We start from the raw sequence: 26,018 nt of genomic DNA, 5'->3' as shown, positions 1-26,018 counted from the left end.
AACTATCCCCTTGTAAATATTTCCCCCTTTTATTTGAGTGGCCGCTGAGCCCCGGGTCAAGGGACCCTCGAGCCACAGTAAAACCCCCGGATCCGAGCAGTCTGACTGTTGCAGGGGTGGCACACAGGCTGATAGGAACTCAGGAGCGATCGCACGGGCTTACCGTAATCCTTTGTAGCTATCACTTTACATGGTATATCACAGAAAATCAGAATGGACTATCATAGCCTATATAAAAGCCTAGGCAGGGAATGCAGGAGTCTTATTCACTAATTACGATAGTGACAGTTCATCATCAGCCCTTGCAGCTCTCAAAAAAAGGGCGAGAAAGAGAAAAACGTGTTGAGTAACTGCAGCACTGAAGAAAATGAGTGTAGCAGTCTGGGAACAAAACAGATATCCTGCTGATAGGAGGGGAGGCAGAGATAAGAGAAGAAAAGTTACATGGTATATCGCAGTCAATAAGAATGGACTAACATAGCCTATATAAAAGCCTAGGCAGGAAATGCAGCAGCCGTATTCACTATTTAGGATAGTGAGAGTACATCATCAGCCCTCAAAAAAGATAGGGAGAGAAAGAGAAAAATGTGTTGAGTAACTGCAGCACTGAAGGAAATGAGTGTAGTAGTTTGGGAATCATAAGGTGGTGTCACACACAGCGACAACGACGTCGCTGCTACGTCACCATTTTCTGTGACGTTGCAGCGACGTCCCGTCGCTGTCGCTGTGTGTGACATCCAGCAACGAGCTGGCCCCTGCTGTGAGGTCGCCGCTCGTTGCTGAATGTCCAGCTTCATTTTTTGGTCGTCGATCTCCCGCTGTGATGTTCAGATCGCTGTGTGTGACAGCGAGAGAGCGAAGAAATTAAGCGAGCAGGGAACAGGAGCCAGCATCTGGCAGCTGCGGTAAGCTGTAACCAAGGTAAACATCGGGTAACCAAGGTTGTTACCCAATATTTACCTTCGTTACCAGCCTCCGGCGCTCTCACGCTGCCAGCGCCGGCTCCTGCTCTCTGCACATGTAGCTGCAGTACACATCGTGTAATTAACCCGATGTGTACTGTAGCTAGCAGAGCAGGGAGCCAGCGCTAAGCAGTGTGCGCGGCTCCCTGCTCTCTGCACATGTAGCTGCAGTACACATCGTGTAATTAACCCGATGTGTACTGTAGCTAGGAGAGCAAGGAGCCAGCGCTAAGCAGTGTGCGCGGCTCCCTGCTCTCTGCACTGTGACATGTAGCTGCAGTACACATCGGGTTAATTAACCTAGCTAGGAGAGCAGGGAGCCAGCGCTCAGTGTGCGCGGCTCCCTTCCCTCTGCACATGTTGCAGCACAGCGACGCGTGTCATTATGATCGCTGCTTAGGCTGCTGTGTTTGACAGCTAAGCAGCGATCATAACAGCGACTTACAAGGTCGCTGCTACGTCACAGAAAATGGTGCCGTAACAGCGACGTCGTTGTCGTTGTCGTTTAGTGTGACCCCAGCTTTACAGATATTCCACTGATAGGAGGGGAGGGAGAGATAGGAGAGGTGCCGGCAGCAATGCCTCACTTACTGTTATTGATTAGTGATATGGTGTAGCTAGCATCTATCCTGCTGCAGTTGAATTATAGTTTCATATTCTTTTTTTCTTCATTCTTAATGCACTCGAAAGCAGCGCAATAGTTCTTGCAGAAAAAAAGAATCTGAAATTACTGTCAGTCACAGACAATGCACTTGCTTGTCAAAAGCGACCGTACTGAGTTTTTGCTTTTCTTGTGTGATCGTTTTTGTGAAGTGTGGAATCATTGTTTTTTAAAAATACAAAAGAGATTCCCTAAAATTCTTAAGGGTGACAGTCTAAAGCGGGCTTTACACGCTGCGCTGCAACATCGCTAGCATCGGCTAGCGATGTCGAGCGTGATAGCACCCGCCCCCGTCTCCACGTGCGATATTGTGTGATCACTGCCGTAGCGAACATTATCGCTACGGCAGCGTCACACGCACATACCTGATCTGCGACGTCGCTCTGGCCGGCAAACCGCCTCCTTTCTAAGGGGGCGGTTCGTACGGCGTCACAGCGACATCACACGGCAGGTGTCCAATAGAAGCGGAGGGGCGGAGATGAGCGGGACGTAACATCCCGCCCACCTCCTTCCTTCCTCATTGCCGGTGGAGGCACATAAGGAGATGTTCGTCGCTCCTGCAGTGTCACACGCAGCGATGTGTGCTGCCGCAAGAACGAGGAACAACATCGCTAATAAGCATTAAACAATTTTTTGTTTCCGGACGACCTCTCCGCGGCCAATGATTTTGACCGCTTTTGCAATCGTTTAAAGTCGCTCATAAGTGTCACACACTGCGATCTCGTTAATGAAGCCAGATGTGCGTCACAACCACCGTGACCCCCACGATAATTCATTAACGATATCGTAGCGTGTAAAGCCCGCTTAACTCACAAACTGTGCAAACAATTCTTTTGTGTGCATATGCTTTAATTGTTATATTGTACATCTGTACATGTACATGCTACAGTAATACAGTCCCCGAATTCAGTTGCTAGACTGAAGCGGGCTTTACACGCTGCGACATCACTAGTCGATGCTAGCGATGTCGAGCGTAATAGTCCCCGCCCCCATCGTACGGCCAATATGTGGTGATCGCTGCCGTAGCGAACATTATCACTACGGCAGCGTCACACGCACATACCTGCTCTGCGATGTCGCTGTGAAAGGCAATCCACCTCCTTTCTAAGGGGGCGGTTCGTTTAGCGTCACAGCGACGTCACTAAGCGGCCGCCCAATCAAAGCGGAGGGGCGGATATGAGCGGGACCAACATCCCGCCCACCTCCTTCCTTCCTCCTTGCTGGCGGGACGCAGGTAAGGAGAGGTTCCTCGTTCCTGCGGCGTCACATGGAGCGATGTGTGCTGCCGCAGGAATGACGAACAACATCGCTACTGTAGCAGCAATGATAATTGGGAAGAGGGGGGCATGTCACCGATTAGCGATTTTGAAAGTTTTTGCGACGATTCAAAATTGCTAATAGGTGTCACACGCAACAACATCGCTAAAGCGGCCGGATGTGCGTCACAAATTCCGTGACCCCCACGAGATCGCTTTAGCGATCTCGTGGCGTGTAAAGCCACCTTTAGTAACAGTGCGTGTCGCAAACAATAATTTTTTTTCAAATCTGTTTTACTAGTCGAATTTTACATCCATTCATACTACATCGATATATTGACCTATTGTAGGGGTTAGCTTTTTGGACATGTACTAGCATTTATTATTTTTTTCATTTTTTGTAAGGGGACTGAGTTTGGTTGAAAATGCAGTTTTTGTTTAAACATTTAAAGGAGTGTTCTCAAGTTGTCTCATGAGTAGAGATGAGCCGGCTGTAAGAGGAAGTGACTCATGATAGCTACAGTAGTCATCACATGACGCTGTGCTACCATGGCAACCGTTGGCTCCCCGTAATCACTTCACGGGGCCATCGATGGCGGCGGAGAAAGGCATGTTCCCCGCCGTGGCCATTTTGACAGCGCGATCTAAGGTGTTATCGCGGATCCACCTGCGCCTGATAGCCGCACATGTCAGCTGTTCAAATCAGCTGACATGTGCAGGGAATCACCGCCGGCTCACCACAACAGCCGACAGTGATTATACCAACATTATCTAGGATGTACTTTGTACGTCCAATGTCAGTAAGATGTTAAAAAAAACAAAAACATGTCAACATACCATGGCTAACAATCTGAGAGCAGCTAGCAGCAGCAGAAACAGCACAACCACTGGCACCATTCAGCAGTAGTACTAACAAGCACAGTCCACAATTGGCCTCCTTTGTCTCTAGCAAGCATTTTAGGTAAGAGAAAGTGGAGGGCCTTATGGAATATATGGCACATCACTCATCCCAGTCACAGCATAATGATGTTAATTCTGACAGTGACACCATCAGTATGAATCAGTGTTCTTCATAAAACAGTCTGCCTGATCACAAATTACTAAGAGATCATTTTTGGACAGTTGCAGAAAGTCTGTAATTGCATTATCTTATTAAATGGGCTGTAGGTTACTCTACCAGGCTACTGTCTGTGTGGTAAGGTTGTATTTGTGTTAAAGAGAAAGTGGTTGGATCCAGTCCGAGGAGACATCAATGGTTATAGATATGTTTTCAAGGCAATTGGAGTACCAGCTATTTTCAGCTAATTAATTTGCTGCAAATGGAATTTTGTGGAAAAATGTGCCAAACCAAGCTTATTAGAATAACAATATGCAACCATCTCTAGTATGTACAATATAGGAATCCTTTGTACTTGCACATTGAGAAGGGTGGTGCCCAACATAGATTAGCAAAGGTAGGATTCGCACCCTGATGGGATCGCTCAGTTCCATAAGAAGGAACCAGCATTCTACATATCACATGTTAGGTTTCAGCGTTGTGATCCAATATATTAAGGCCCAATTATGCTTCTGATGCCCCATCCTGTTTACTATTAACAATCTTTTGAAAGGTGTCACGATTCCCTGTGCAGAGCATCTTGCACACTAGGTGATGCTCTGCTGTGTTTTCCTGTGCTACTGGAGGCCGGTTTATTGACAGTGAAGGCTTCCATGCAGGTTCTGGGAGGTGCTGATTGCTCAGGTGTTCCATCTTCTGGGTAACTGTTCTGCTTCTTCAGTGAGAATGTTCCTGCCAGAATCTTGCCAGTCGTACTTTCTGGTTCTGTTGTTGTGCTTTTGGGCCTATGTTCTGTTCTTTGTTTTTTGATCCCGGACTGTTGTTTGACGTCTCTCTTCCCGTTCCCTGTTCTTTTTGGGACCTCCCGTCTTTTGAACTCGGATGGTTACCTGACCACGTCTCAGTTTTCTCCCTGAATCTATTACGTGCCTTCCTGGAATTCTGACCCTCAGATCGTGGCTTGACTACGCCTCTGTGTAATCCCTGTGTCCATACATGTCCTCCTGTTACCAAACCACGGTTTTCATGACTACTTTACCATTTGTACTACCCGTAAGTAGTGACTAGCATCACAAAAGGGTTTTTTCCATTGTTGACAATCTGTTTGAATTGTCCCTTCACAGTAAGCTAATTTGGGAACCTCAAAGATCAACACCAATCTGAAAGTAAAGGTACCGTCACACTAAGCGACGCTCCAGCGATCCCACCAGCAACCTGACCTGGCAGGGATCGATGGAGCGTCGCTACACGGGTTGCTGGTGAGCTGTCAAACAGGCAGATTTCACCAGCGACCAGCCAGCAGCGACGCGTTGAAGCGATGCTGCGCTTGGTAACTAAGGTAAATATCGGGTAACCAACCCGATATTTACCTTGGTTACCAGCGCACACCGCTTAGCGCTGGCTGCCTGCACTCCTAGCCAGAGTACACATCGGGTTAATTATCCGATGTGTAGTCTGGCTATGTGTGCAGGGAGCCGGCACTGACAGCGTGAGAGTGGTGGACGCTGGTAACGAAGGTAAATATCGGGTAACCAAGGAAAGGGCTTCTTGGTTACCTGATATTTACCTTGGTTACCAGCGTCCACAGAAGCCGGCTCCTGCTGCCTGCACATTTAGTTGTTGCTCTGTCGCTGTCACACACAGCGATGTGTGCTTCACAGCGGGAGGGCAACAACTAAAAAATGGTCCAGGACATTCAGCAACAACCGGCGACCTCACAGCAGGGGCCAGGTTGTTGCTGGATGTCACACACAGCAACATCGCTAGCAACATCGCTGCTACGTCACAAAAGTCGTGCCTCAACAGCGATGTTGCTAGCGATGTTGCTTAGTGAGACGTGGCCTTAATTCTTCAATTTTCTAACAGTGCCACGACTCTGGAGTCAATACAATTACACAGTGCCTATTCAAATCAATGGGTTGCCTGTATAACACAGAACAGGTCCTCCACAAGAGGAGAAGCTTTTTGTAATTGCGCTCCACTCTGTGTTAGAGATTAGTATTCTAAACAGTGGACACCCTCAATACAAAAAAATATCATGTTATCACCTACAGATTAGTTAATTCACTGGTTAGTGGCGGTCTAACTGCAGGGATCCCCACCCAACCTGTGAATGGTGCTCTGCAGAACCTCTTTTTAATGAATTGGTGGTCTAGCATGCTCTCCACCGCTTCATCCTTAGTGCTGTACTTTGATATCTCAGGCAGTCCAATAGACAATGAATGGAGTGTGGACATGCATTACCACCACCCCATTGTTTTTTCTCTCTAAGGAGCCCATTTTCAGTATTATCGGATCCTATCAGTTGGGCCGCCACCAATCAGCAAGTCATAATCTATACTGTGAATAAGTTGACGTTTTTGGTGCAAACTGTTTAAAGGGTTTTACCCACTAGAATGATATTAATGACCTAACCTTCATATCAACAGGAACCGATCTGTCATCAGCATCTGATGCGGAAAATCTTTTTATCTCACAATTCACTTATAGGGTGTATAGAAATGTGTTTTCTAAACCACGCAACCCTATTAAAGTCCCACCTTTTGTAAGGGAAACTGGCTTGAAGGTCATATTATTCTACATGAATTGCAAAGAACACCAGGCACACCCAAAATACGAGTGACCCAGCAACAGGACGGGGACTGTCACGCTAGGTATGTGGAAGTACAAAACGAACGGCAAAAGGGAAGGGAAACTCTATGTCTAGGGAAGGGGGAAATGGTTACCCCCTCATCAAATCTATTGTTGGTCCCTGGGGTCCCTCACCACCCAAGATAGGTTCCACACCTATGTACCGAGCCAGATACCTGACCCTAGGTATCCATAGTGCTGGACCCTAAATAGGGAACGGGTGGGATGAGCTCGTTGTCAACCCCAGTAAACACTATAGACAACACAAGGAGGACACAAAGGGGAAATTGCATGAACTACTTATCCACTTATCCACAGATGACTCAGGTAGAAGTTCAGCAAAGGAACAGCTACAACACCCCAGCTGGGAGCAAGCCACCTGCTTGCAACCAGAGTTTGAATGAACTGAATAATATCACCAGCACAAGTATTTGAGAACATGGAGAATACTGGTAATAAGCACCTGAATGGATAAAGGGGAAGAGATGCAAACCCAGCAGGAAAGCTACCTAATGCAATGAATACTGACAGCAGGAACAATAGAAAGTCAGGGAGCATTTTTCGCAGCCAAACGCTCTGACCTTCTATTGCCAGAAACCACATGACTGTCTGTCACCCGTGACACACCCGAGAGGAACAACATGATCCAATACTGCATTCAGGCAGATGAACAAACTTGATATCATTAAAGGCAAACAAGTCAGAGTTGGACTCTACGCTTAGTGACAATAGAGCCATCAGGTATGCAGGTAAGGTCAGCACACTGGCAGGAGATTGTGAGGCGATGGAGAGAGCAGTGACATGTGAGATGTTTGATGAATATCTTGTGTTTTACCCAACAAGAACACGGTGCATTGTTCAAACTGCTGATCTAACAGAGACCGGCGTGTGTACATGGTAACGCTTAAAATACTCTGGTTCCCAGGCAGGATATGGGGCTTTTATATCTATTCCTATTGTTCCAAACAGGAAGTTTAAAAAAACCCTGTTTCCTCTGCTCAGTCTTCACATGTGAGGCCTAGGAGCTCAGGAAACGCTGGTTACAATGCAAAAACAAGCTCAAATTTCCACATTTATTTTCAAGATGTTTTCTTTTAAATTACACCTTTTAAAATTACACATCCCTAAAAAAAAGAAAAATTAGCACAAGGTCTTCAATGTTTGAATTAAACCTAAAAGGTATCACTCTTCACTGATGGTCCTTATTTTTCACCCAAATTCCACATATAAACATTTCAATGAGTATTATTATTTCTCAGGTATAAGGCCTCTGCACACTTTTGCAGAGTTTTTTTTATTATTCTTATAAATGCAAAATTTAAACAGCCTTCTTCATTAAATATTTTTCTACCGTCTTGCTGCTGGAATATACAAATCTATTCTGCTTTTCTACTCTCTTAGGCTAGTTTCACACTTGCGTTGGCAGGACTCCGTCAAAACAGTAGGTGCGTTAAAACAACGCATCCGTCAAACAACGGATGCCCAACGGACCATTTGACGCGTTATTTTACTGGAATCCGTTAATGGATTCCCGTAAAATAACGGATCCGTTACGTCCGTTACATCCGATATGCTTCCGTTAACGGACCAAAAAACGGATTCCTTAGGAAACCGTTTCTTTGGTAATTGGATAATTAGTGGGCGTTCCTCATGAAATTCACGTTTTCAAGTGTATATATATATGAGAGGAGGCACAATCTATCTCAGACAGGCTAGAAAACTACAGAAATGGACGTCATAACGGGGAAGATCGCTGAAGCCTATATTGAATATTCCTACCAGGCAAATGTGTTGGCGTATCGTTTTTCAGAAGCTCAACGGCAACGTCGTCGTCAACAGAGAAGGCGTCGCTACTGGGTTCACCCCATTAATGAAACCAGGATTTTCCGTGGTGTCTTTTACACTCTTTACCTGGAATTGAGAAGGCACCCTGAAAAATGTATCAACTATGTGCGCATGCCTGAGGATACTTTTAATCGTCTATTGGAGCGGGTGGATCCTTTTATCAAGCGGAAAGATACTTTTTTGTCCGTAAGGCTATTAGTCCTGCCGAGCATCTACTCATTACTTTGAGGTAAGCATGTGGTACACAAAATGTAATTTAATTTTTTGCCAAGTATGATTGATTATTAATTTTTCTTTTTATCTTTTACAGATTTCTCGCTACTGGAGAATCTTACTCATCCTTACACTTTCAATTCCGAGTGGGGATTTCTACAATCTCTGGAATCGTCTGCTCCACATGCCAGGCTTTGTGGGAATGTTTAAAAGACGAATCTATTCCTCACCCCACTGAGCAGCAATGGATGGATGCAGCTGAAAAATTCTACCAAATATGCAACTTCCCTAATTGCCGCGGTGCCGTGGACGGCAAGCATATCAGGATTCTTAAGCCACAAAACACAGGCTCTGAATACTACAACTATAAAAAAAATAAATTTCTGTTGTGCTAATGGCAATTGCCGATGCACAGTATAAGTTTTTGGCCGTGGACATTGGGGCATTTGGCCGAGCAAATGATTCCCAAGTTTTAAAGAATTCGGCAATTGGAAGAAATCTTTACGGAGGACATTTTGCTTTCCCGCAACCCAAACCGCTTCCACAAAGTGATGGACCACCACTCCCCTTTGTATGTTTGGGGGATGAGGCCTTTCAATTGTCAGAAAACGTATTGAAACCATACTCAAGTCGTGGGCTAACACATGAGAAAAAAATATTTAATTATCGGCTAAGCCGTGCAAGGCGCATGGTCGAATGTGCTTTCGGGATTTTAACTGCTCGCTGGAGGATCTTGACAACGGCAATAAATGTGAAAATAGAGACTGTTGACGAAATAATCAAAGCCTGTATCATATTGCATAATTTTTTGTTGTCAAATGGCGTTCCTCCACTGGAAGAAGAAATGACAAACTGTACCCTAACAATACAGCATCGTTTCCTTCCGTACCACCACTGAAGTATTGCGTATTCGTGACGAGTTTGCGTCATATTTTGTGTCGGATATTGGTCGTCTGGAGTGGCAGGATACAATGGTTTGATGTACTTAGATTGTAATCCGTGTCTGATAATGTACATTTAGTGATTTTGTGTAACATTTAAATCCATGTTTCATAATTATTTTATGTTTTTTGTCTAAATTTTCAAAAAAATTCTGACCAATGATATTAAATTTGAATTTTACAATTGAAAATTGTTTTTTTAGTTTTTTCAAAAGTTTGTTTATAAAAAAGAAATTTGGTTTAATTTTTTTTTCATTATTAGTGAAACCAAACCCAGTTGAACTTAAGCCAAGTTCAGACAGTGAAATTGGGACAACCTGGCAAACATGGTAGTCTGATGACTGTCCCCCCCTTTACAGGAATCGCCTTCCTCCTTGTCAATTGACAACACACAACATCTGCCACAAATGTCGTTATGCTATACTGTCCCCATGTCACCACAAATCCCCCTGAACTATACAATCTCTACCCGTGTAGTGGCATGCATCTTGCAATACCACAACATCGGCACCAGCAACTGTATGTGTACCATTATCCCATTTTTAATATTTAATTCCAATAACTAAGTAAAAATAAAAACAAACACAATGTTCAATAAAAAAAATCAAAATTTATTATACATAAATTTAAAATTACATTAATAAAAATAACAAAAAACTATAAATTTTGGTAATGTGGGGTGGAGACATCGCTGGATCCGCTCGCAGAATTGTTCCCTCCAACAGTTGGGGTATTAAGGGTGGATTGGGTAGGTGAAGGTTGGGTAAGAGGTAATGGTGAGGGTGTAGAAAAAGAAAGAGAAGTGGTGGGCAGAAAAGGGCTTGAAAGACAAGATAGTTGAGGGCTGGCAGATGGGCGAGAGCTTGGAGAAGGGTGAGGTATTGGAGTAGTTTGAGGGTTGGTATAAGGCAGAGTGTTAGAAAATGGAAAGGTGGAGGTTGGATAAGATGTTGGGCTTCGGAAGGAGGAAGAAGACTGATGTAACGGGTTAGGAATTGCAGGAGACAGTGCGGTTGGGGATGGAGTTGTGGAAGTGTTGTCGTGTGGGCTCTAAAATGGAGATGGGGAATAAAGGGATGTTTGTACAGATCTTGTAGTGTGCATAGGGTTTCTGTAATGTGTGGGTATTGTAGATTGTGAGTATTGGTGAGTCTGTGTCGGAGGCTGTAAGTGGACTGGGGGTGGCATCTGAGGGGCTGTGGATAGATGTGGTGCTGTGGTGGGAGGGGGATGTTGATGTAGTTGCTGGATGGCATTCTGGAAAGCCCTCATTACATGGATTTGCTGGTCAGACGGTAGGCTTTCCAGATCACCGATAACAGAATGAAAAAAATGTTGACTAGGTGTTTGCCTTACAGCTGAAAGCACCTCATCCATCTTGCTGGTCAACACTTGTAAACTATGGTTTACAAGGTTGAAGCCAGCGATTATTTGGTCCGATAAAACTTTGATGAAGCTATGGATCGATGCGTTCAGGTGTAAGAACTCGGGGCTGCCCCTATTCTGACCACTGTGACGCTGACGACCCGAACCTAACGCGGTTCGAGTTTCGTGAGCATCAGAGTGGTCAGATAAGGGAACACCTACTCTCTGACCAGCCTCATGTAATGAGGTTTGCCAGTATGCCGATGGGCAGGTTGGGTAAGAGGGGAAAGATGGGAGGTTGATAGTGAGGGATTAGAGGGATTGGTAGAAGGGAGGGAGGGCTGTGAAGTTGAGGTGGAAGGGAGGGAGGGTTCAGAAGAAGAGGTAGAAGGAAGGGAGGGATCAGAAGTGGAGGGCCTGTTGGAGGGTTCACCGGTGACGTTCTGTTCAGCAATCGCTCCAAGAGGGTTAATTTCGGATGCAGGCTCCACGGTGCTACAGACGGTTCTGTGGAATGAGAAAAAAAAAAAATTAACATATAGTATTAACATTTGACGTAGCATGTGATCGATTATAAAGGATACATACATTCAAAGATGCTTAAATTAAACACCCAAAAAATATATACATACCTTCTTGGGAGCATGCTGCCTCTTAGGAACGCAAGGGCACGCCCATACCGGTATTGGGTGCCCTTGCGTGCCGCCGAACCGCTTGGAGCCTGCATCTCCTTGTTTAAGTCCCTCTTGAAGCGATCACGGAGTGAACGCCGCCGGGTCGTCAGACGGGTAACTGAAAAGAGAAAAAAAAACAAAAAACAAAATTAAATTCATCTTTTAATATGGTGAGTTTTGCAAAGCATGTTTGTAATACTTACTTGCTCTTTTACGGTTCCTCGTGTCAAGGTCCTCCCACCCATCTATGAGTTCTGCTGCTACTTCTTCCCAGAGCCGCCGTGTGATGATAGAATTGGCATGGCGGGGGTCTCTCATGTCCCACAGCGCCTCTCGAGCATGGACGAGGTCGATGAGGAGTTCGACATCGATGCCACCTCCCTCCCCATCAGAATCCTCGTCCTGCCTCCGCCATGAGACCTGTCAACAAAACAAAATTAATTAGAAATAAATTAAAAAAAAAAGGAACTTTAAGTTTTTGAAGCCATGGAAGGCATCAGAAAAAAAAAAAAAAAAAAATACTCACATGACTGCGACCACGCACATGCCGACGACGACTCTGGGAGCAGCGAGGAGGACCTCTAATGTTCGGAACATCGACCTTAGAGCAAATAAAAAAAAAGAATGAAATCAAGTTAATTGTACGTGGTTCGTGATGGTACCTCCATAGCTAACATAGCTATGTAACCTCCGTATTTAAGCATAATACGCGTCGATATGTGTGTAGGTAGGGTAGCTATGTGTCATTAAGGTAGGTAGTTATGTTCGGTATGTAGATAGGGTAGGTATGTGTCGGTAGGTATAGTACCGTATATGCCGGCGTATAAGACGACTGGGCGTATAAGACGACCCCCAACTTCTGCCCTAAAAATATAGAATTTGGGATATACTCACTGTATAAGACTACCCCGCTCCCAAATGAAAAAAAGTCTGCTTTGATTGCAACATGTTAATTTTAATTCCGCTTGAGCCGTACAATATGTTTTTAAAGGGCCATTGACAGATCAATCGCTCCAATGTTCACTTAGTACAGCAAGGAATGCTCCTCCCTGCTGTATAAAGCCACAACTGGACTGAAACAATGGTACTACACTCTGCTACAAACAGACACACACAACTCTGCTACAAACAGACAAACACACACAACTCTGCTACATACAGACAAACACACACAACTCTGCTACATACAGACAAACACAACTCTGCTACATACAGACAAACACATACAACTCTGCTACATACAGACAAACACACACACACAACTCTGCTACATACAGACAAATACACACAACTCTGCTACATACAGACAAACACATACAACTCTGCTACATACAGACAAACACATACAACTCTGCTACATACAGACAAACACACACAACTCTGCTACATACAGACAAACACACACAACTCTGCTACATACAGACAAACACACACAACTCTGCTACATACAGACAAACACACACAACTCTGCTACATACAGACAAACACATACAACTCTGCTACATACAGACAAACACATACAACTCTGCTACATACAGACAAACACATACAACTCTGCTACATACAGACAAACACGTACAACTCTGCTACATACAGACAAACACACACAACTCTGCTACATACAGACAAACACACACAACTCTGCTACATACAGACAAACACATACAACTCTGCTACATACAGACAAACACATACAACTCTGCTACATACAGACAAACACATACAACTCTGCTACATACAGACAAATACACACAACTCTGCTGCTCTGTGGGGCCTGCACCCGCGGCTCGGCGGGTACAGCACCCGCGGCATCGGCGGGGGGGGGGGATTGGCAGGGCATACATCTGGGGGGTTAGAAGCAGCTCACCGGGGCCCATAATGGGGAGGCGGGGAGGGCATTTACCCGATTAGGTCACGGTGGAGAGGGGGCCCATACAGCGCCGGACAGAAGCTTGCCTCCTTCATCTGTGGGACTGAGAAGGCGGTAGCTCCGCCCACAGATGAAATTCAAAACAGGATGTCTGCGCGCCTTAAAGTGACGGCGCCGCAGATTGCTGCCATATATATCATACAGGTATTTGCTGTATATCCGGCGTATAAGACGACCCCCCACTGTAGCCATTATTTTAAGGGGGTAAAAAGTCGTCTTATACGCCAGTATATACGGTATGTATGTATGTATAAAGCTATGTGAGGTATGCATGTATGTTGGTTAGTAGATATGTCGCGTTATTTGTGATGTCAATGAAGTGGATATACTTACATCCTGCGAGCTCTCTCCATGCATATCTCCACCCCTTTCTTGAATGTTTCCAACATGTAGCCTTGCGTGTTCCGCCGCTGATGCCGCCGCATCCTGTGTTGGATTTTCCGCATCCTGTGTTGGATTATCTTCCTAATAAAATTAAAAAAAAAAAATTAATAAAACAAACTTTGAATAAGAAAAAAAAAAAAATAATAATATTACCTGGAATAGGTCAGGGCTAGGGCTGGATTCTCCAGACATTCTTAAATATATCTATTTGTTGGGAAATTAAAAATTAGCAAACAATGCAATACTGTAGAAGAGCATAGATTAAAACACAAAAAGTAAACTTACATTTTTTCTCAAATTCTAAATTTGAACTGAAGCCTGCTTTGATGTAATCTATAGTTTGTAAAAAAAAAAAAAAACATGATTAAAAAAAAGGAAAATTAAGGTGGTGGGCTAGGGGGGGGAGGTGTTTTGGTGGGGTTGGTTGGATGGTGAAGTTGTGTTTACATTAACAAAATTTAAAAAAAAAAAAAAAATAAAAATGTAACCAGTAACAATTACATGTGCTACCTTCAAAAAAAACAACAAAAAACCTATGTTTAGTTAGATTGATGTTACACCACCTTAAAAAAAATTAAATTGCACCTCTTAACCTAAACCAATAACCATAGCCTAAAATTACCTGAAATAATGCAACAAACACTGCTTTTGCAAAATTTTATTTGTATTTTTTTTTTTAAATGTAAAAACTCTTTATTGATCATAAGAAAAAACAATACAAAGAGGTGCTGGGGCTGAGGGGGGGGGGGTGATGGCCCTGATGGTGGTGGGGGGTTGGTGGTGCATTGCTGTGGATGAGGGTGGTGGCGGGTGGACTGGGGCTGGTGGGGGTTCAGGAAGGTTGTCCTTTCTCACCAATGGAATCTCAGGGCTCCAGGCAGGGCTCCAGGCAGGGCTCCAGGCAGGGCTTAATTCAAGGCTTCAGGCAGGGCTTAATTCAAGGCTCCAGGCAGGGCTTAATTCAAGGCTCCAGGCAGGGCTTAATTCAAGGCTCCAGGCAAGGCTTAATTCAAGGCTCCAGGCAGGGCTTAATTCAAGGCTCCAGGCAAGGCTTAATTCAAGGCTCCAGGCAGGGCTTAATTCAAGGCTCCAGGCAAGGCTTAATTCAAGGCTCCAGGCAGGGCTTAATTCAAGGCTCCAGGCAAGGCTTAATTCAAGGCTCCAGGCAGGGCTTAATTCAAGGCTTCAGGCAGGGCTCCAGGCAGGGCTCCAGGCAGGGCTCCAGGCAGGGCTTAATTCAAGGCTTCAGGCAGGGCTTAATTCAAGGCTTCAGGCAGGGCTTAATTCAAGGCTTCAGGCAGGGCTCCAGGCAGGGCTCCAGGCAGGGCTCCAGGCAGGGCTTAATTCAAGGCTTCAGGCAGGGCTTAATTCAAGGCTTCAGGCAGGGCTTAATTCAAGGCTCCAGGCAGGGCTTAATTCAAGGCTTCAGGCAGGGCTCCAGGCAGGGCTTAATTCAAGGCTTCAGGCAGGGCTTAATTCAAGGCTTCGGGCAGGGCTTAATTCAAGGCTCCAGGCAGGGCTTAATTCAAGGCTTCAGGCAGGGCTCCAGGCAGGGCTTCAGTAGTGATGAACTGGACACCTTCTCTGATGAGATGTATTTATACCCCATCATTAATTGGGAGCAAACAAGATAATTGCTACAGCAAATATCTCATGCAGGATTCCGTAAACGGATTCCGCCTCTTAACGCAGAGCGCAGGAATCCGCTAACATAGGACACCATTATACACCTTGACGCATTCTAACGGAATCCGTCAAGGTGCGCTATTTTAATGATCCGAAAAACGTTACATGCTGCGTTCAATCCGCTAGACTCAGCGTCAAAATAACGCCGCTGCGTCATCTAGCGGATGCAACGCAGACACTTGCGTTACAGTGTGTCGTCCATACAACTCTATGGAGAATAGCGCGGTCCGTTAACGGACTGCGCTATTCTCCATAGTCACGGAATGCGCTGAACGCAAGTGTGAAACTAGCCTTACAGTGCGTCGTCCATACAACTCTATGGAGAATAGCGCGGTCCGTTAACGGACTGCGCTATTCTCCATAGTCACGGAATGCGCTGAACGCAAGTGTGAAACTAGCCTAAGTGTTAGAGATAGCAGTAGGAGAGGTGGTTGTACACAGATCTCTACATTGTGGAGAGAGGAGAAAGTATTTGCAGTCTCAGGGAGGGCAGAAAAAAACAGGCGCACGCGCGCGCGCTCTCTCTCTATTATATATATATATATATAGTAAAGCGATGGACTCCTTTTACATATAACAAAATATATATATTCTTACATATGTTAGTGGTTACCTTTAATAAATAACATTGCAGTCTTAATTCCCTCATTCTTTTTCAGAACCACAAATATGCCTTGTCTTTTTCAGACCCACTAATATACCCACTAATATACAGTATATAGAAAAAGGCATATGAATAGTAAAGAATTGTAGGATAGAGCAGATACAGAGCTCACATCCAGCCTGTATTACAGGGAGAGACAAGACACTCTCACAAGAGAGAGATCAGAAACCTAGATTAAGGTATAAACTGCATATTAGTGGGTCTGAAAAAGAATGAAGGAATTAAGACTGCGATGTTATTTATTAAAAGTAACTACTAACATTTGTAAAAATATATATATTTTGTTATATGTAAAAGGAGTCCATCGCTTTACAGATAGCAGTAGGCAAGGTGGTTGTACACAAATCTCCACATTCTGGAGAGAGGAGAAGGTATTTGTAGTCTCAGGGAGGGCAGAAAAAACAGGCTATATATATGGAAAAAGGCACATGAACAGTAAATAAGTGCAGGATAGATGGGAAGTACTCTGTATACACAGAGCTCACATCCAGCCTGTATTACATAGAGAGATACTCCCACAAGAGAAAAATCAGAAACCTAGATCAGGCTATAAATGGAAAATTAATGGGTCTGAAAAAGAATGACGACTGCAATTTTATTTATTAAAGGTAGCCACTAACATATGTAAAAATATTTTTTGACATGTCAAAGGAGTCCATTGCTTCTACTTGTCTTATGCTTTCTTTTCAGCAACTCCCCTTATACTTAATTGTTGCTCTTCATTCTTATTGACAGCTTCTAACATTGTCATACTTGTGTCTTCACATAAAATCCTATATTCATTCTATTTTCAGATCGCTTGTATAGCTCTATATGGTGGCTCAGTGGTTAGCACTGTACGGTGGCTCAGTGGTTAGCCCTGTACGATTGGTCACTGGTTAGCCCTGTACAATTGGTCAGTGGTTAGCCCTGTACAATTGGTCAGTGGTTAGCATTGTATGGTGGTTCAGTGGTTAGCTCTGTACGGTTGCTCAGTTTAGCACTGTATGAATCAGTGGTTAGCACTGTATGGTTGCTCAGTGGTTAGCTCTGTACAGTTGCTCAGTTTACCACTGTATTATGGCTCAGTGGTTAGCACTGTATGGTGGCTCAGTGGTTATCTCTGTACAGTTGCTCAGTTTACCACTGTATGATGGCTCAGTGGTTAGCACTGTATGGTGGCTCAGTGGTTATCTCTGTACGGTTGCTCAGTTTAGCCCTGTATGATTGCTCAGTGGTTAGCCCTGTATGATGGCTCAGTGGTTAGCACTGTATGGTTGCTCAGTGGTTAGCACTGTATGGTGGCTCAGTGGTTAGCTCTGTATGGTTGCTCAGTTTAGCACTGTATGAATCCTCAGTGGTTAGCACTGTATGGTTGCTCAGTTTAGCACTTGATGATGGCTCAGTGGTTAGCACTATATGGTTGCTCAGTGGCTAGCTCTGTACGGTTGCTCAGTTTAACACTGTATGATGGCTCAGTGGTTAGCGCTGTTTCTTTGCAGTGCTGTGGACCTGAGTTCCGATCCCACCAAAGACATCTGTTTAAAGGGATACTTCAAGGGTACATTAAGTACTCAGTTTTTGAACCAACGTGCGTAATTTCCCTTACATCTGAGGTTCACAGTGTGCACAAAGCAGGTGAATGTGGATGGGTCTAACATCTGCCACCTGCAGTTTTTGATTTTTAAATCCACAAGAAAATAAACAGTGTCTACAATAAATATATTGAGACGGCAGCGATCAGAGGTTAATTACTGCTGCATATTTCCTGTTCCTTCTCATTACTTGCTGCGTTACATTTTCTTGGTAAGCTTCTTACAATAACATAAATGTTCTTGTTGTTTTTGGACGTTCGTATTAATTACTGGAAGCTGAACAACTATTATATCCTGACATGGGAAACACAATTCTGTGTGAGCTGCCTTTATATAGACATTGCATTTCTAGGGTTAGAATGGAGCTGTAAAGTATTTGGAATATTTTCTATTCAGTTTCAGGTATAAGTTAAGTTCTTTCTTCCTACATTGAAGTTTGACTTTATTGCGATTCTTCTGTTTGCATTATGATTTTTCGTTTTGGGGGTGTGAGGAGCTGGCTGTGGACTAAAGACTGTGAACCAATGGACATGGAGCGGAGGCCATAGCTCTAAGGGATTTGAACATTTTACAGCATGGAGTGCCGGTTACATCAATCTTATTGTTGTGTTTTATTAGAGATTGCTTGTTCCTCAGCTTAAGGTACACAATTTGAAGGGGGAAGGGGTTGTAAATGTGTGTATCCTAATTGGCCTCCATAGATTCTAATGTAATCAGGCCTGCAGTAGGATTTATTGTCCTGCATCTGGTGGGGGGGCTGTGTATCTATTGTTTCCCTCTGCAGGAGAACCTCCTGATACACAATCCTGCAGACTGGCCAGAGACTGCTATCCTTCATACTTGGAGTTACATGAAACAAATGTTTAACACTAGAAGTCCCAGAGAGGGGTCATTGAACATTTCTACCTTTGGAACCCAGAGACGGGTCGAATGAACTGAAGGATTTTAGCTAACATCCTATAATCACAATCTTTTGTTCTGTAATTAAGGCCATTACTGTCGCACCACAGGAGGTTGTTATTTTCCATTGAGTTTAGCCATTTAGTTTCTAGTTATTTCTATTCAGTTTGGACTAAGGGTCATTTGACCCTCTTTCGCAACTTCAGGGGGAGCTCGAAATTTCTAGGACTTCTAGTGTTAAGGGGGTGAGATGTGGTCACCTCTCCTCAAATCTAAGGGGCTGATCCTAATCCTGCAGACTTGTCAGAGACTGCTCTCCTTAACCCTTTCACGACCGGCCGATTTTTCGCTTTCCGTTTTTTTTTTTCGCCATTCTTTTTCTGAGAGACGTAACTTTTTTATTTTTCAGTCAATATGGTCATGTGAGGGCTCATTTTTTGCGGAACGAGCTGTACTTTTAAATGAAACCATCAGTTTTACCATATTGTGTACTAGAAAATGGCAAAAAAATTCCAAATGCTGAAAAATTGCAAAAAAAGTGCGATAGCACTATGGTTTTTGAGATATTTTATTCACTGTGTTCACTATATGGTAAAACTGATGTGTGGGTGTGATGCCTCAGGTCAGTGCGAGTTCGTAGACACCAAACATGTATAGGTTTACTTTTATATAAGGGGTTAAAAAAAAATCGGAAGTTTGTCCGAAAAAAGTGGCGCACGTTTTACGCCATATTCCGTGACCCGTAGCGTTCTCATTTTTCGGGATCTTAGGCTCAATGACGGCTTATTTTTTGCGTCTCGAGCTGACGTTTTTAACGGTACCATTTTTGCGCAGATGCTACGTTTTGATCGCCTCTTATTGCATTTTGCGCAAAAGTTGTGGCGACAAAAAAACGTCGTTTTGGCGTTTGGAATTTTTTTGCCGCTACGCCGTTTACTGATCAGATTAATTGATTTTATATTTTGATAGATCGGGCGTTTCTGAACGCGGCGATACCAAATGTGTGTATATTTTTTATTTTTTTAACCCTTTAATTTTCAATGGGGCGAATGGGGGGTGATTTGAACTTTTAGGTTTTTTTGTTTTTTTTTAATTTTTTAAAACTTATTTTTTTACTTTTTTTTTTTATTTTACTAGTCCCCCTAGGGGGCTATTGCGATCAGCATTCCGATCGCTCTGCAGTATCTGCTGATCACAGCTGGAAGGCTGTAAACAGCAGATACGCTGTCTTTCTCTTTTGCTGTGCCCCGGGCACAGCGAAAGTGAAACCAATTCATGTGTAGTACAGGAGTCATCACATGACCCTGTACTACCATGACAACTATCGGGAGTCACGTGATCGCGTCACGTGACTTCCGGTTTCGGCGGTAAGTAAAACTTTACCGCGATTGCGCTTATAATGGCGCTGTCATGTATTGACAGCGCCATTATAAGGGGTTAATCGGCACGAGCAGATAACGATTCTGCTCGTGCCTAGCAGGCACACATCTCAGCTGTGAAAATCAGCTGAGATGTGTGCCGATCGCGGCATGCTGCCGCCGGAGGACCGCGGGCAGTAAGATTATGTCATTTAGGACGTAATTTTACGGCCCGCGGTCGTTAAGGGGTTAATACTTGGAGTTACATGAAACAAATGTTTAAGGGGGTGGGATGTGATCACCTCTCCTCAAATCTAAGGGGCTGATCCCAAAAGAGGTAGAAAAGCAAGGAGATACAGGTTTAGTCAAGAGTTGGTGCTGTGACGTGGAGGGGGAAGATCTGTTGCTGCAGCCAGGTCCTTGTGTCCATGAATAGACTATAGAAATTGGAGCTGGATAGACGTGCTACGGTGGTGATACCCGTCAACTGAATTTGAGGAACTATCCTAAGTAATATTGTAAATTATAATTATTGCATCGTTAACTTACCTTGGTGATTAATACAACACACAACCTCAGATCTTCACAGGGGGCTATAAAGTTGAAGGAACTCATAAAGACTAGTTGAGGGAATAAGATGGAATGATGCCACTGATCTGAATGACCTTAGCCTGTTTTCAGTTCAGTTCTGCATTTTGAGAACCATATTGAGACATAAGGATCAGCCACTTCTCGGCCAAATGGGAAGGCCAACACTATAAATTACACTTGATAGTTAGTGGACCCCATGATAGATTTTGCATTGTTACCTCTGAGACAGGACTATTGAGACTCTACAACTTACTAACCACCTAACCACTTATCTTGATCCCATTTTCATGACCCACAGAATTACCTTTCCTCTTCAGTTTCTGAGCTGTTGTGGTGGAGGGTACGGGGCAGGCAGCGGTAGTAGTCGTGGTAGCCTGTCATTAACCCCTCGCCTCCCCGTCGCCACACCACTCACAAGTGAACTCCGTAACCGTTCAGGCGACATTGCTTTCTCAGTCACAGCAATTAAAGTCCCAACATTGTTTCTTTTCTCAAACAAGGAAACTTTATTTTACATTATGTTCGACATCACCTTGGTCCGTGTTTCACCGGTACCGGTACCCTTCCCATAGGGATTCCTTCTGTTCTTCCTTCCCTTACATAATTTAGCAGCAGTCCGTATCCCTGGCACCTGGGTACCTTCTGTCATCTCTAGGCCTCTCCTTCCTTCACTACACTTCACGTTGGCACCGACCGGGTCATGAAGTCCGTTGAGCCACTTCACCTCACCCACAGGGGACGCTAACACGTAAGAAGGACCGCAACCCACAGGGCTCTCCCATCCGTGCCCAGGCCATCCAGCCATACCTTTCTACTTGAAGGCGCACTGACCTTCAGTGGATGAAGAATTCGTTGCTTATCAGCAGCCAGGTGATATGAACGCCAGACCCCCGACCATCAGGACTAAACCCCTCTCCTTAGGGGACACAGTTAGGCAATCCAGAACGGATCCCGCATGTCACGGCCACAGGGGTGAGCCTTAGGGTCAGAATCTTCAAATTGCGGTTCTTGTCAGTAAATCTCCTCAGGAACTCTCCTATCCCCTTGCCATTATCTCTCCCTTAGAGGGTACTCTACTCTCCTCCTCCTCCCGTCCAACCAGGTGTCAGGACAATCATGCTGCTACACTGCCATCTGGTGGCGATTCTACACAAGGCATTTACACTTTAAAATTGTTATACAGTACTTCAGTGTGTCGGACACGAATGCAGGAGTGGGCCTAACCCTAAACCCCTTTACACTGATATGAGAATCATAACAGGACCACCCTCAAGTTAGTCCTCTCTCTCTCTCTCTAAAGGCCTTATAGTAGTCGCACTGGCTACCAATCGACCTGAACCTTCCAGCTCTAGTAGATACAGTACTTACCAATTTTTCTCTCTACTGATTATTTTTGGACGAAATACAGAGGGGAACATGGATAGTCCTTAGATCTACACAGATACAGTTAGGTCCAGAAATATTTGGACAGTGACACAATTTTCGCGAGTTGGGCTCTGCATGCCACCACATTGGATTTGAAATGAAACCTCTACAACAGAATTCAAGTGCAGATTGTAACATTTAATTTGAAGGTTTGAACAAAAATATCTGATAGAAATTGTAGGAATTGTACACATTTCTTTACAAGCACTCCACATTTTAGGAGGTCAAAAGTAATTGGACAAATAAACCAAACCCAAAAAAAAATTTTTTATTTTCAATATTTTGTTGCGAATCCTTTGGAGGCAATCACTGCCTTAAGTCTGGAACCCATGGACATCACCAAACGCTGGGTTTCCTCCTTCTTAATGCTTTGCCAGGCCTTTACAGCCGCATACTTCAGGTCTTGCTTGTTTGTGGGTCTTTCCGTCTTAAGTCTGGATTTGAGCAAGTGAAATGCATGCTCAATTGGGTTAAGATCTGGTGATTGACTTGACCATTGCAGAATGTTCCACTTTTTTGCACTCATGAACTCCTGGGTAGCTTTGGCTGTATGCTTGGGGTCATTGTCCATCTGTACTATGAAGCGCCGTCCGATCAACTTTGCGGCATTTGGCTGAATCTGGGCTGAAAGTATATCCCGGTACACTTCAGAATTCATCCGGCTACTCTTGTCTGCTGTTATGTCATCAATAAACACAAGTGACCCAGTACCATTGAAAGCCATGCATGCCCATGCCATCACGTTGCCTCCACCATGTTTTACAGAGGATGTGGTGTGCCTTGGATCATGTGCCGTTCCCTTTCTTCTCCAAACTTTTTTCTTCCCATCATTCTGGTACAGGTTGATCTTGGTCTCATCTGTCCATAGAATACTTTTCCAGAACTGAGCTGGCTTCATGAGGTGTTTTTCAGCAAATTTAACTCTGGCCTGTCTATTTTTGGAATTGATGAATAGTTTGCATCTAGATGTGAACCCTTTGTATTTACTTTCATGGAGTCTTCTCTTTACTGTTGACTTAGAGACAGATACACCTACTTCACTGAGAGTGTTCTGGACTTCAGTTGATGTTGTGAATGGGTTCTTCTTCACCAAAGAAAGTATGCGGCGATCATCCACCACTGTTGTCATCCGTGGACGCCCAGGCCTTTTTGAGTTCCCAAGCTCATCAGTCAATTCCTTTTTTCTCAGAATGTACCCGACTTTTGATTTTGCTACTCCAAGCATGTCTGCTATCTCTCTGATGGATTTTTTCTTTTTTTTCAGCCTCAGGATGTTCTGCTTCACCTCAATTGAGAGTTCCTTAGACCGCATGTTGTCTGGTCACAGCAACAGCTTCCAAATGCAAAACCACACACCTGTAATCAACCCCAGACCTTTTAACTACTTCATTGATTACAGGTTAACGAGGGAGACGCCTTCAGAGTTAATTGCAGCCCTTAGAGTCCCTTGTCCAATTACTTTTGGTCCCTTGAAAAAGAGGAGGCTATGCATTACAGAGCTATGATTCCTAAACCCTTTCTCCGATTTGGATGTGAAAACTCTCATATTGCAGCTGGGAGTGTGCACTTTCAGCCCATATTATATATATAATTGTATTTCTGAACATGTTTTTGTAAACAGCTAAAATAACAAAACTTGTGTCACTGTCCAAATATTTCTGGACCTAACTGTATGTACATCAATGGTGTAGCTCTAAGAATTAAATACTACAGCTGTTTTTACACCAATCCTCTTCTCCCGCCTTTAGTTTGTCTGGGAGAATGTAGCCATCTGACAGCCATATTAACTCTCATGAGGCTGATTTCTTGGTCACCTGGTCACCTATGGAAGGGTTATGAAAGATGTGACGCCCTGGCCTATCAGGTCGTCACAGGGTATTGTGCAATCTGCCCTTCTGTGCAATATCCACCTCCTCTTTAGTTAAAGGGAACCAATCATCAGGATTTTCGTGTATAAGGCTATGTGCGCACGTTGCGTACTAGCCCTGCAGATATTTCTGCAGCGATCTGAAGAGCACATGTGCGCTTTAGATCGCTGCAGAAATGTCCGTAGTGAGCGCCGATTCCATGCGCTCTGCCTGCAGCTCCTGCCATAGACAGAGCAGGAACTGCCGGCAAAGCGCAGGAAAGAAGTGACATGTCACTTCTTTTTGCGCAGCGCTTCGGCAGTAGCCGAAGCGCTGCGCTCTGAGACGCCACGTGCGCACGGCCCCTGCACAATCTCCATAGACTGTGCAGGGGACGCAGGACGCATGCAGTTACGCTGCGCTGCAAAGCGCAGCGTAACTGCATGAATTTACGCAACGTGCGCACATAGCCTAAGCTGCAGCCAGTGCAGTACTGGCACTATCAGGCACAGTGTGTACATACCATCAGGGGGCAGCTCGGGTGTTTAGTCAGTGAAATTCAACTTTATAAAGTTTGAAATTTCGTGCACTTTTTGATTGACGTGTGCACCTCTCTGTTAATGTCCGGGCGTGTTATGCAGGAGTTCCCCGCCCCCCCACCAGCCTGTTCCTCCCTCTCTCCGGGCTGGTTATGCAGGAGTTCCCCGCCCCCCCACCAGCCTGTTCCTCCCTCTCTCCGGGCGGGTTATGCACGTGTTCCCCGCCCCCCCGCGCCGCCTGTTCCTCCCTCCCTCCCTCTGGCTGTATGTAAATATCTAATCTTCAGAAACATGGCGCTGGAGTGGGCCTCTGCGCATAGCGCTTATCTCCGGCGCCATGTTTCTGAAGCCCCCGCATTACACAACTTGGTGTCTGAGAGGGCGGCGCCACAGCGATGTCACACCGGCTGGTGTGTTGGCCCGGTGTCCTGGGGCGGCACGATACAGGAGCAGCAGGTAATCGCGTCCTCCGATCAGCTGTTCTGTCCTGTTGTGATCGCGCTCGCTCCTGCGGTCACAACGGGATCTGAAGGAGCGAGGGCGCATGCGCCGCCCTCTAACACCAAGCTGTGTGATGCGGGCTTCAGAAACATGGCGCCGGAGATAAGCGCTATGCGCAGAGGCCCACTCAGGCGCCGTGTTTCTGAAGATTAGATATTTACATACAGCCAGAGGGAGGGAGGGAGGAACAGGCGGCGCGGGGGGGCGGGGAACACGTGCATAACCCGCCCGGACATCAGGAGAGAGGGAGGAACAGGCTGTTGGGGGGGCGGGGAACTCCTGCATAACCCGCCCGGACATTAGCAGCAGAGGTGCACACGTCAATCAAAAAGTGCACGAAATTTCAAACTTTATAAAGATGAATTTCACTGCCTAAACACCCGAGCTGCACCCTAATGGTATGTACACACTGTGCCTGATAGTGCCAGTACTGCACTGGCTGCAGCTTATACACGAAAATCCTGATGATTGGTTCCCTTTAAGGGTTCCTAACTATTGGTGTTGCCAAGAACAAGCTAATCAAAATCCTAGGAACACTCTGTACCACACCCACCAGACACACCAGTGTACGGCCTGAGTGGAATAGGGTCGCCCACTTGGGGGGTTAGTAAGGGGAGGTCAGGAGTGAGCCAGTGTAGTGTTGGAGGTGAAAGAGAGAGTAGGTCAGGAGCTGGGCTCCTTGGAACTACTAGGTGGCAGACGTTGGTCTGGGCCTGGTAGTAGCTGGACCCCGGTCGCAGGGGGATCATGACAAGGGGCACGGATTGTCGAGGAGGACAGCCGGCGGCCTTGTGCCATCACCGGGCAGGGGTCAGGGCACGATGGGGTACGTGGACCCTAGGTCAGGTAGTAGCTTCAGGCGTCTTGAAAATTTACCCGAAGAGGACGGAACCTTCAAGATCCGTTCTCCACCCGCTCCAAAATCGGGGTACTAGTGCAACGAGGGGGATAGGACGTTCCACACATACGGTCCAGAAAATCCCAAGCGTGAACCCTGAGAGCAAGCTCACCCAG

This window comes from Anomaloglossus baeobatrachus, chromosome 3, assembly GCF_048569485.1.
Source record: "Anomaloglossus baeobatrachus isolate aAnoBae1 chromosome 3, aAnoBae1.hap1, whole genome shotgun sequence".
In the NCBI taxonomy this organism is placed as follows: domain Eukaryota; kingdom Metazoa; phylum Chordata; class Amphibia; order Anura; family Aromobatidae; genus Anomaloglossus; species Anomaloglossus baeobatrachus.
The sequence above is the reverse complement of the archived record's forward strand: the minus strand, read 5'-3'. Positions refer to the sequence as shown.